The sequence below is a fragment of the Ovis aries genome, chromosome 5, assembly GCF_016772045.2.
Source record: "Ovis aries strain OAR_USU_Benz2616 breed Rambouillet chromosome 5, ARS-UI_Ramb_v3.0, whole genome shotgun sequence".
In the NCBI taxonomy this organism is placed as follows: domain Eukaryota; kingdom Metazoa; phylum Chordata; class Mammalia; order Artiodactyla; family Bovidae; genus Ovis; species Ovis aries.
In genome coordinates this window covers 11,551,596-11,563,248 of record NC_056058.1, presented here as the reverse complement: position 1 = coordinate 11,563,248, position 11,653 = coordinate 11,551,596, and the positions used below count along the sequence as shown (strand labels likewise).

The following is an 11,653-nucleotide window of genomic DNA, read 5'->3' as shown; positions in this document are numbered from 1 at the left end:
TGAAGAAGGCTGAGCACCGAAGAACTGATGCATTTGAACTGTGGTGTTGGATAAGACTCTTGAGAGTCCCTTGGACTGCAAGGAGATCCAACCAGTCCATTCTGAAGGAGATGAACCCTGGGATTTCTTTGGAAGGAATGATAATAAAACTGAAGCTCCAGTACTTTGGCCACCTCATGCGAAGAGTTGACTCATTGGAAAAGACTCTGATGCTGGGAGGAATTGAGGGCAGGAGGAGAAGGGAATGATGGAGGATGAGATGGCTGGATGGCATCACGGACTCGATGGGCGTGAGTCTGAGTGAACTCCGGGAGTTGGTGATGGACAGGTAGGCCTGGCGTGCTGCGATTCATGGGGTCGCAAAGAGTCGGAAACGACTGAGCAACTGAACTGAACTGAACAGAGGAATCATACCCATGGAACCAGACAACCAAACCAGCTCCTCTGAGTTTATCCTCCTGGGACTCTCAGAAAAGCCAGAACAGGAGACTCTCCTCTTTGCTCTGTTTCTCTCCATGTATGTGGTCACAGTAGTGGGGAACCTGTTGATCATCCTGGCCATCAGCACTGACTCCCACCTCCACACCCCCATGTACTTCTTCTTGGCCAACCTTTCCTTGGTTGATTTCTGCCTGGCCACCGACACTGTCCCCAAGATGCTGGTGAGCATCCAAATCAAGAGCAAGTCCATCTCTTATTCCTGCTGCCTGACACAAATGTACTACTTCCATTTCTTTGGCATCATGGACAGTGTCTTAATAGCTATGATGGCTTATGATAGACTCGTGGCTATATGTCACCCCTTATCCTATACCTCTATCATGAGCCCACACCTCTGTGGCCTGCTGGTTGGAGGCCTGTGGGTGTTTTCCGACTTCTTCTCCCTTACCCACATCCTCCTGATGGCCCATCTGGTTTTTTGTGGCAATAATGAGTTGCCTCACTACTCCTGTGCCTCACCCCACTCCTCAGACTTTCATACACTGACACCTCTGTGAACAAGATCTTTGTGTTCATTGTGGTAGGGATAGTCATAGCCATGCCTTTCATCTGTATTCTGGCCGCCTACGTTCAAATCATTGTGGCTATCATGAAGTTGCCCTCTGCAGAAGGCAGGAGAAAAACTTTTCCACCTGCAGCTCCCACTTCTCTGTGGTTGCCCTCCTTTATATGACCACCATTGAGGTCTGTGTCCTTCATCTGTCCACGCAGCCATGAAGGAGAAAGCCTCTGCTGTGATGTACACTGCTGTCACCCCCGTGCTGAACCCCTTTATCTACAGCGTGAGGAACAGAGACCTGAAGAGGGCTCTAAGGAATCTCATGAGAAAAAAAAAATCATCTCATCTTCACGACCACAAGGTCATCTGGGAGCTTCCTAGAGGCAGGACCTCAAAATCTAGGGTCCTGGACAAATGTATGGAATTACAAGAGCTGGAAGTGCAGCCATTCTGAATTTTGAATTGCAGAAGTTTAAAAGGGATAATCAGGAGGGTCCTATAACTATTTTCTCAAATGTGTGTGTGTGTGTGTGTGTGTGCGTGCACGCTCGCATGCACTCAGTGGCATCTGGCTCTTTGTGACACCATGGACTGTATCCCACCAGACTCCTCCCTCTGTGGGATTTTTCTGGCAAGAATACTGGAGTGGGTTGCCAATTCCTTCTCCAGGGGCTCTTCCCCACCCAGGGATCAAACCTGCGTCTCCTGCATTGTAGGCAGATTCTTAACCACTGAGCCACCAGGGAAGCCCATTTTCTCCAATACTGGGACCAAAAAGGGTGTTTTTTAGGTAAACTTCATGCTATAACCCAGAAGATCAGCCTAGCCATACCAGCTTGGGTTTACCCTGGTTTTGAAACCATTGAACACTCAACAAGTACTTATTAAGTACATATCCAGGGCTGGATGTAGGAATATAAACAGGAGAGATAAGATCCCAATAGTCTAGAGCTTACAGCTGAGTGTGGGAGAAGATATTGTACACTTAGCTGTAGTAGAATGGACTATAAACATGAGAGGAAGGATAGAATCCAATAGGAACACACAACAGAGTCTGAGGGAGATTTAGCGGAAGTCTTCCAGGAGAGGTGATCCAAAAACCCAAAGGATGAGAATATGCTGATCAGGCAAAATGAGGAGAAAGAACATCCTAGAAAGACAAAACAATCTGTGGAAAGGTAAGAAAGCGAGAGAAAGAGTGAAGCATGCATTTGCGAAGTTAAAAGTCCAGTTACACTGAATGATGTGGGAGGTGCCAGGTACTGAGGGCTTTAGGGCCAACCTAAGAGGGTGGCCTTTCTCCAAAGAACTGGCCAGTTAACTTGACTTTCCAGGACTAAAGTCAAGGAGCATGGGAATGAGTTGTACAGCCCCCTTCCTCCCACTCCTATTCTGTCTTCATGGGGAGCATGAAGGCTTGTGCAAGACACAAGGGAGAAAGAGATTCAGACCATGCCCTAAGGAAATGAGGAAATACTACTTTTTGGTGTATATCTCATAGACAAAGAGCAAAATACCAGTCAATTGAATCATAAATGTCTAAACCAGAGGGAAGCTTTGGCATGCCTCAGTTGCCATATATGCCTGTGGAATGTATCTAAGTGGTAACACTGCTTATACCAGAAATGTGCTGTGCTGTGCTTAGTTGCTCAGTCCCGTCTGACTATTTGCAACCCCATAGACTATAATCCTCCAGGTTCCTCTGTCCAGGCAAGGGGATTCTCCAGGCAAAGATACTAGAATGGGTTGCCATGCACTGCTCCAGGGGATCTTCCCAACCCAGGGACTGAACCCAGGTCTCCCTCATTGCAGGCAGATTCTTTACCAGCTGAGTTACCAGAGAAGCCCAAACCAGAAATGAGAGCTACTCATTATGAGTTTATCTTGTGCCAAACACTATGGTTTGTTTCTTTTCTGTGTCTCATCTAGTCATTCTAAAGCTCCTATGAAAGCGGTAAGTCTCACTTTATTAGAGAGTAATCCTATTATGTATATGGAGCGTTACAACTAAAGTAAAGCAGGCAGTGACTTTGCAGAGGTCAGAAGTTTTCAAAAGGTGCTAAGAATCTGATGTCATCCTTAGTAGAATGGCTTTAAAGGATCCTACATCTCATTTGCCTCTGTATTTTCCTTTCATGAAAATTAAATTAGAATGTACCAGTTGAACCAACAGACCTGCTGCAGTCCCGTCTTAGTACTCTGTTAGTGAGGGTACCTGTGAGAAAAGTGAAAATGCACTTTGTGGGTAATATTCTAATGGATAAAATCCAAAATTTAAAAACACTAAAGTTTGCCCACGGGGCATTCATGGATCTGATCATGCCTTTTTATTATTATTTTTTAATATTTATTTGACCATGCTGGGTCTTAGTTGGGGCATGTGGGATCTAGTTCCCCAACCAGGGATCAAACCTAGACCCCCTTCATAGACAGCATAGAGTCTTTGCCACTGGACCACCAGAGAAGTCCCTGGTCATGCCCTTTTAGAATAACACACACAAACACACACAAACAACACAAGTAAAAGGTGAACCATGATGCTCTTTCTTCCTAACTCCCCTCCATTCTCTTGCCACATGAATAGAAATTACCATTCTACGGTGTTGGCTGGGAGAGGGTTTGAATTGCCAGTGACTTTGAAAGTGATTACAGGGACTTCCTCAGCAGTCAGGTGGTTGGGACTTCGCCTTCTAATGCAGGAGATGTAGGTTCAATCCCTGGTCAGAGAACTGAGATCCCACATGCCTCACGGCCAAAAAAGCAAAACATAAAACTGAAGCAATATTGTAACAAATTCAATAAAAACATTAAAAATTGGTCCACATTTTTAAAAGGGGGGGGAGGAAATGATTACAATATGGGGACTCATAGAATCTTTACGAATATTTCTCTCTCTGATATAGATAGATAGATACAACTTGAGGTAAAGCACTGATTTAACCACCCTTTTCTCTATGGAAGGAGACATTCCATCAGCCAATAAAAACCTAAGATTTCCAGAATGTTTTCTGCTTGTTTCATGTTAATAAATAAAAATCAGAGCTCTGGGAGAGATTTGTCTTGTTCGTCATTCTGATATCAACTTCTATCATTTGTTGACCCCAATATATGCTTCATCCATTCATTCAACAAACATTTACCAAATATCTATTCCGTGATGGCTATTTTTCTTAGCAGTGGGCACAAAGCATTAAACAAGAGAAATTAAAGGGTTTTCCCCATGTCTACAAAAAGATAGCATGAGAGTTTATCAACTCTTTTCTCCTAATTGTAGGGCAATGACTTTTAGAGGCCAGAAATTTTAAAATGGTACTCTTCCCTTCAATTATCATGAATGTATACACTGGATAAAACTTCAAGCTCTGAACATTAAAAACAAAACACAGTTTACTGACATTCTTTTAAAAAAATAAAATTAAACAAAACAACCATTACTAGCCCAAACAAGCTTCACAGGTAGCACTAGTGGCAAAGAATCTGCCTGCCAATGCAGGAGAGGAGAGACTTGGATTTGATCCCTGGGACAAAAAGATCCCTTGGAGTAAGAAATGGCAACCCACTCCAGTATTCTTACCTAGAAAATTCCATGGTCAGAGGAGCCTGGTGGGCTATAGTACATGGGTCACAAAAAGTCAGACTTGACTGAGCACACACACAGCAGCAGCAGCAGCAGCAGGGGAAATAACAATTTAAAAAATAAATTAATTAACCAAATACTGATAGTGAGAAGGATATGAAAGCCATAATGTAAGGACAGTGTGCTAGATGAAGGAAGCTAAATATGCAGTCAGAAACAAGTTTGGATTAGGCGTTGTCCATGTCTTTTTTTTTTTTTTTCTTTTTTAGACGTTTTCTTGATGTGGACCATTTTTGAAGTCTTTATTAAATTTGTTTCAGTATTGCTTCTGCACATTTTTATTTTTTGGCTGCCAGGCATGTGGGATCTTAGCTCCTGAACAAGGGATCAAACCCATATACTCTGCATTGGAAGGCAGATTCTTAACCACTGGGCCACCAGGGAAGTCCCTCTATGTGCTTCTAATTTAAGTTTTTCTTTCCTTTCTCAATCTTGGATAAATTCTGCAAGTGCTTTAAGTACACCATGTAGTTCAGCTAAAATAATACACATTTATTGTTTCATAATTTCTGTGGACCAAGTATTCAAGTATGACTTTGCTTTAAGCTCTCTTATAGATGGCAATCAAGGTGCCATGAGTGGGACTATTGTTCTTTTTTTCTTTCTTTTTGTAAATTAATTCATTTATTTTAATTGGAGGCTAATTACTTTACAATATTGTAGTGGTTTTTGCCATACATTTACATGAATCAGCCATGGGTGTACATGTGTCCCCCATCCTGACCCCCCCCACCTCCACCCCATCCTTAATGTTTTCAGTCAATGAGTCATGTCCAACTCTTTGGACTCCGTAGACTGCAGCATTCCAGGCTTCCCTGTCCTTCACTATCTCCCTAAGTTTGTTCAAACTCTTGTCCATTGAGACAGTGATGCCATCCAACCATCTCACTTTCTGTTGCCCCCGTCTCCTCCTGCCCTCAATCTTTCTCAATATCAGGATCTTTTCCAATGAGTTGGGTCTTCACATCAGGTGGCTAAAGTATTGGACCTTCAGCTTCAGCATCAATCCTGCCATACCCAATGATGAAAGACCAAAAGCTAGCAATCCCACTGCTGGGCATACACACTGAGGAAACCAGAATTGAAAGAGACGCATGTACCCCAATGTTCATTGCAGCACTGTTTATAATAGCCAGGACATGGAAACAACCTAGATGTCCATCAGCAGATGAATGGATAAGAAAGCTGTGGTACATATACACAATGGAGTATTACTCAGCCATTAAAAAGAATACATTTGAATCAGTTCTAATGAGGTGGATGAAACTGAAGCCGATTATACAGAGTGAAGTAAGCCAGAAAGTAAAACACCAATACAGTATACCAACACATATATATGGAATTTAGAAAGATGGTAATGATGACCCTGTATGTGAGACAGCAGAAGAGACACAGATGTGTAGAACGGACTTTTGGACTCTGAGGGAAAGGGAGAGGGTGGGGTGATTTGGGAGAATGGCACTGAAACATGTATACTGTCACGTAAGAAACGAATTGCCAGTCTATGTTCGATACAGGACACAGGATGCTTGGGGCTGGTGCACGGGGATGATCCAGAGAGATGATATGGGGTGGGAGGTGGGAGGGGGGTTCATGATTGGGAACTCATGTACACCTGTGGTGGATTCATGTCAATGTATGGCAAAACCAATACAGTATTGTAAAGTAAAATAAAGTAAAAATTTTTAAAAATAATAATAAATAAATTTTTAAAAAAGAAAAAAACAAAAATGCCTGATTTTACTGCTTCTTTCAATATAGTACTAGAACTCTTACAAAGAGCAATTAGACAAGAAAAAGAAATGAAAGGCATCCAAATTGGGAAAGAATAAGTAAAATGATGTTTGTTCACAGATGACATAATCTTATAGGTGAAAAACCCTGAAAATGCCACACAAAAAAACCTATTAGAACTTACAAATTCAGCAAAGCTATACAGTTCATGAAGGATATAAGAGCAGTATACAAAAATCAGTTCCATTTCTATATTCTAACAATAGATTGACCCTGGTGTCAACCTAAATGTCCTTCAACAGAGGACTAAAGAGGTTGTGGTAGATATACGATGATATACAATGGAATTTTACTCAGTCATAAAAAAGAATGGAATAATGCCATTTGCGGCAACATGGATGGATGTAGAGATTGCAGTGCCTAGTGAAGTAAGTCAGACAAAGAAAGACAAATATCATATGATATGGCTTATATGTGGAATCTTGAAAAAAAAAAGGTACAAATGAACTTACTCACAAAACAGAAATAAAGTTACAGATATAGAAAACAAACTTATGGTTACCAGGGCATAAGTGGCAGGGAATAAACTGGAAGATTTGGGTTGATATATATACACTGCTATATATAAAATAGACGGCTAATAAGGACCTATTACACAGGGAATTCTACTCTGTAAGGACCTTCATGGTAAAAGAATGAAAAAAGGAGTGGATATGTGCATACATATAAGATTCACTTTGCTGTATACCTGAAACTTACATGATACTGTAAATCAACTATACTGCAATAAAAATTTTTAACAAAATTTAAAGCTTCTGAATGTCAAAGGGCCCTACGAACAGAATAAAAAGTCAGTTCATGGAATGGGAGAAGACATTTGTAAACCGTAGATCTACTAAGGAATTAATATCTAGAACATAAAGAGTTCCTACATGTCAACAACAATAACAAGCTAAACAACTCAATTAAAGATGGGGCAAGGACTTAAATAGACATTTCTCCAAAGAGAATGTACAAATAACCAGTAAGCGCATGAAAAGGCATTCCACATGAAATGCAAATCAATCCCAATGAAATTTCACACCCATTAGGATGGCTGTTATAAAAACAGACGAAACAACCAAACAGAACACACAAAGAGAAAAAAATAACTTTTATTGGCGGAAATGTAAAATTTCCAGTGCTATGAAAAATAGTAGTGCAGCAGGAAACCCTTGACATTCCTGTTTGGAGCTATATAAATCCTAAATCTGTTTATCTTCACATGACCCTTCTCTGTGTCTGTGTGCCTCAAACCTACCCCTGCTTCCTTGTATAAAGATGATGTCAATCATTGGATGTAACACACACCCTGGTGGTGTGGTGGTTTAGTCGCTAAGTCATGTCTGACTCTTACGACCCCATAGACCGTAGCCCACCAGGCTCCTCTGTCCATGGGATTCTCCAGACAAGACTACTGGAGTGGGTTGCCATTTCCTTCTCCAGGGGATATTCCCAACCCAGAAATCAAACCCAGGTCTCCTGCCTTGCAGGCAGATTCTTTACCAACTGAACTATAAGGGAAGTCCAGCACACACCCTAATTCAGGATGAAAAGTAGACCTAACATATAATACATAAATTCCACTTCTGAGAATACATCCAAAGGAAATGAAACCATCTTAAGGAAATTTCAGTATTTTCATGTTCAGTGCAGCATTATTTGCAATAGTCAAGGTATGAAAACAGTGCCCATAGACAAATGAAAAGATAAAGAAAATGTGGTGTATATATGTCCAATAGAATATTATTTAGCCTTGTAAAAGAAGGAAATCCTTCCACTTGTGACCCAAAAAATGCACCTGGAAGGCATTACGCTAAATGAAATGAGAAGAAAGAAAGAAAAAACTACTCCATGGCATAATTTACATTTAGAATCTAAGAAAAGGGTGGGGGGATATGTGAGGTGATGGATATGTTAGTTAACTTGATAGCGGAAATCCTTCACAATGGGCAGTGCTATGCTGTGCTTAGTCTTCAGTCATGACAGACTTTTTGCGACCCCAAGGACTGTAGCCCGCCAGGCTCCTCTGTCCACGGGGATTCTCCAGGCAAGAATACTGGAGTGGGTTACCATGCCCTCCTCCAGGGGATCGGATGGAACCCAGGTCTCCTGCATTGCAGGTGGATTCTTTACCAGCTGAGCTACTAGGAAAGCCCTTCACAGTGTATATGTATATCAAATTATTGCTTCCTGTATTTTTTTAATTCAAACTTTTCATTCTTATTTGACTTGTTTATTTATTTTTGGCCACACTGCATGACATATGGGATCTTAGTTCCCCAAGCAGGAATTGAACCCATGCCCCCTTCACTGGAAGCCCGCTGTCTTAACCACTGGACCACTGAAGAAGTCTCACTTTGTGTACTTAAACATATTACAATTTTATTAGTCAATTATGTGTCAATATAGCTGAAAAAAAAAAGTATGTGCCTTCTCAGGAGACTCCACAACATCACTGTAAAGTATCCTTTCCCCAAAAAATTAACCCAGGACCTGATCAAGTATCTAGATCTACACATCAATTTATAATTATAACTTACAAGAAGCATATTTGAAACAATAGCACACAAATGCAATCAGCAAAATCAGACGATTTCTTCATCAAATAAATTCCAAGAATCACATACAAGAGGGGAAACAAACAAAAAAAATCCTAATGCATGTAAGAATTAAAGATTTTAAAATTTAAAAAAATAAAAAACTAAAAATAAAAAAAATAAAAAATAAAAAAAAATAAACAAAGTAAAAAAAAAAATCCTATAGATTAGAAAGGAATTTAGACAGCTATCAACCAATTAGAATATAGGGATATTATTTGGATTCTAATGTGAAAAAATTATTTAAAAAATCATTAGGCAATTGGGTTAATTTGAGTATTACTTGGATATTTAATATTTTAATAAAATTATAATTTGATAATATGATTATTATTAATACTTTAAAGTACGCTAATGGGATTGTGATTATGCTTTTAAAAATAATTTGTCTTTTTAGAGTTGTACTGAAATGATGTAATATATAAAATCTGCTCTGAAATAATCCTGGAGAAGAGGTCAAAGTAGATAGAATACAGATGAAACAAGATTCTAATTGGTAATCACTGAACCTGTGTGATGAATACATGGGTTTCATTACATAAAGCCAAGTCATGTTAAAAACTGAGTTTTCTTGGTCAAAAATCAGAGTATTGACAATATCTTATGACTCAACCTTCAGTTCAGTTCAGTTGCTCAGTCGTGTCCGATTCTTGGTGACCCCATGAACCGCAGCACACCAGGCCTCCTTTGTCCATCACCAGTTCCTGGAGTTTACCCAAATTCATGTCCATTGAGTCGGTGATGCCATCCAACCAGCTCATCCTCTGTCGTCCCCTTCTCTTCCTGCCTTCAATCTTTCCCAGCATTAGGGTCTTTTCAAACGAGTCAGCTCTTTGAATCAGGTGGCCAAAGTATCAGAGTTTCAGCTTCAACATCAGTCCTTCCAATGAACACCCAGGACTGATCTCCTTTACGATGGACTGGTTGGATCTCCTTGCAGTCCAAGGGACTCTCAAGAGTCTTCTCCAACACTACAATTCAAAAGCATCAATTCTTCTGCACTCAGTTTTCTTTATAGTCCAACTCTCACATCCGTACATGACTCTGGAAAAACCATAGCCTTGACTAGACAGACCTTTGTTGACAAAATAATGTCTCTGCTTTTTAAGTGCTGTCTAGGTTGGTCATAACTTTCCTTCCAAGGAGTAAATGTCTTTTAATTTCATGGCTGCAATCACCATTTGCAGTGATTTTGGAGCCCCCAAAAATAGTCAGCCACTGTTTCCACTGTTTCCCCATCTATTTGCTGTGAAGTGATGGGCTCAGATGCCATAATCTTAATTTTCTGAATGTTGAGCTTAAAACAACTTTTTCACTCTCCACTTTCACTTTCATCAAGAAGCTCTTTAGTTCGTCTTCACTTTCTGCCATCAGGGGGGTGTCATCTGCATATCTGAGGTTATTGATATTTCTCCCAGCAATCTTGATTCCAGCTTGTGCTTCCTCCAGCCCAGCGTTTCTCATGATGTACTCTGCATAGAAGTTAAATAAGCAGGGTGACAGTATACAGCCTTGATGTACTCCTTTTCCTATTTGGAACCAGTCTGTTGTTCCATGTCCAGTTCTAACTGTTGCTTCCTGACCTGCATACAGGTTTCTCAAGAGGCAGGTCAGGTGGCCTGGTATTCCCATCTCCTTCAGAATTTTTCACAATTTATTTTGTTCCACACAGTCAAAGGCTTTAGAATAGTCAATAAAGCGGAAATAGATGCTTTTCTGGAACTCTCTTACTTTTTTCATGACCCAGTGGATGTTGGCAATTTGATCTCTGGTTCCTCTGCCTTTTCTAAAACCAGCTTGAACATCTGGAAGTTTATGGTTCACGTACTGCTGAAGCCTGGCTTGGAGAATTTTGAGCATTCCTTTACTAGCATGTGAGATGAGTGCAATTGTGTGGTAGTTTGGGCATTCTTTGGGCTTGGAATGAAAACTGACCTTTTCCAGTCCTGTGGCCACTGCTGAGGTTTCCATATTTGCTGACATATTGACTGCAGCACTTTCACAGCATCATCTTTTAGTGCTATGGTTGTGAAGAGTCGGACACTGCCGAGGTCCAGCCTCAGCAGAGTCCAGGGATATCCTCAGGATGGACGACGTCGGCGAATGAAGAAAGATAGATAAAGAGATAAAGAAAGAGACACGGGGTGACCAAGCTTCTTTAAGCAAGGCCCCTTACTTTATTCTTCTCCGGGCTTTTATACCCTGAGTTATACATACAGCAAGGTGAAAAATGCAGAGTCAATTCAACATTCCATCAGTAATAACTTTTATCAGTATCAGGTTCCTTCCTGCAAAAGTCTTATTTTCTGTACATCATGTTCTATTCTGGAGGCCTGTTGATATTCCATGACCTCCTTTTGATAAAGGTTGGTCAGCCAGAACACCAGAACAATGATTTTCCCTTAAAGCGTTTCTTCTTAAATTCTTAGCCTGCATCACCCTTAAAGTACAGAGTTACATTTTTATGGAGCAAAGATTCAGCGGGTTACAGCAAAGAAAGAACTTATTAACTCAAAGTCTAATGTTGCTAATGCTAAGGCTATTACTTGTTTTTTCTACATCATGACTATATGCACTCCCAGGAACACAATGGATAAGGGATGTGAGAACTTGGCAGCAAGCATTGCATAGGCTCAACAATGT

At 40.5% G+C, this 11,653-nt stretch overlaps 1 pseudogene; it reads left to right on the top strand.

The window, feature by feature from the left end:
- Positions 1-416: 416 nt before the first annotated feature.
- LOC105610507 (olfactory receptor 1M1-like) lies at positions 417-1,454 on the top strand (annotated as a pseudogene).
- The last annotated feature ends 10,199 nt before the right edge of the window (positions 1,455-11,653 follow it).